Here is a 1,508-nt window from a genome sequence, read left to right as displayed (position 1 = left end):
TCACGGCTCATCGCTTCCAACCGAATCCACACGTTTTTTTTTTTTTACTTTCTCAAAATAGGGCTCAACCTCCAGCGTCCCACGATGGATCCATCTTCATCCCGTCCGTTTCCTTCCGCGCCCAATCCTCTCCGCAAATCAAGCCAGCCTTCGTTCCCAGCAAATCTTCAGCCTCCGGATCAGCTTATACCCAGATTCACGTCCGAGGAGCAGCATCTCAAGCGTCCGCGTCTCACCCTCCGTGTCACAAATCCTAGCCGAGATCAGCGCCCGCTTCTTCCTCCGTTCCAGCCGTTTGTGAGCATCTCGGCGACCACCTAGCAGCATCCACAATCTCCCAGCAATCCCGCTTCCCGTGAAGCGTCGCAGCCATCCGCACGTCATCCGCACCCGCGATCAGCTCCTGTGTCCGTCTCGTCCGTGGTCGCAGCCATCCGCACACGATCCTCGGCGATGCATCCGGAGTCCGCACCCATCCTCTTTCCATCGCTAGCTGGAAGGTGGGAGGATATATATGAGGGAAGGGAGGAGGCTCAGGGGGGTGGATTCGTGGGAAGAAGAGGAAGAATAGAGGAGTCGGCTGCTGCGGTTGAAGGAAAAGAGAAGAAGGAAACAGGGTATGCCCTGTTTCCGAAAAGAAGAAGAAAAAAAAAAAGGGAAGAAGTGATGCTTGTAATAGGAGGCTAACTCCTTTGGCAAAGGGTGAAGGATGAACCCTTGTCATGTTGCTTTCATCAAGTACACTCTAAACTTGTATTCTAATTGTTTAATATCCATTGGTATGTTATGATTCTCGCATATTTATTTATTAGATAATGTGGAGTGATTGATTATAACCCTATTTAATTTTGATGAGCTCAAAGCATTTGAGTATATCTTATACTAATGAATTCAATCTAGTGTTTCAGCCAAATATTTGTGAATTTATGTTTAAGTGTCTCTAGCTTTGGTTCAATACATTTTGGCTAAGTATGGAAATCAATTTGAACCAAAGTCTGAAGCTCGAGTCGACTCCGAAAGATTACGAGTCGACTCCAAGTGTATCAGAAGCACTGGCACAAGCTCGAGTCGACTCCGGCACATTACGAGTCGACTCCGACTGAGAACAGACAGTAGGACAGAAAGATGAATCTCAGACCCTGTCACCGAGTCGACTCCTGAAGAATTAGAGTCGACTCCGATGCTTGCCGAGTCAACTCCAACAAAGTACGAGTCGACTCCATGGAGTAACAGACAGAAAGACAGAGAAGTTGTTTTGGACTCTGAGAACCGAGTCGACTCCAGAAGAACTCGAGTCGACTCCAACGGTTGGCGAGTCGACTCCAAAGAAAGCAAGAGTCGACTCTCAGAGGAATGCAAGACTAAAAGTCAGAGAGCCAACTTCAGTCTCTGAGAGCCGAGTCGACTCCCGCAAAGTCCGAGTCGACTCCGAGGCAGTTCACCTCCAAAGACAGAAGACCAGTTTTTCGGTGTCTGAGAGCCGAGTCGACTCCAGCAAAGTCCGAGTC

The sequence above is a fragment of the Phoenix dactylifera genome, unplaced genomic scaffold (genome assembly GCF_009389715.1).
Source record: "Phoenix dactylifera cultivar Barhee BC4 unplaced genomic scaffold, palm_55x_up_171113_PBpolish2nd_filt_p 000826F, whole genome shotgun sequence".
NCBI lineage: Eukaryota > Viridiplantae > Streptophyta > Magnoliopsida > Arecales > Arecaceae > Phoenix > Phoenix dactylifera.
The sequence above is the reverse complement of the archived record's forward strand: the minus strand, read 5'-3'. Positions refer to the sequence as shown.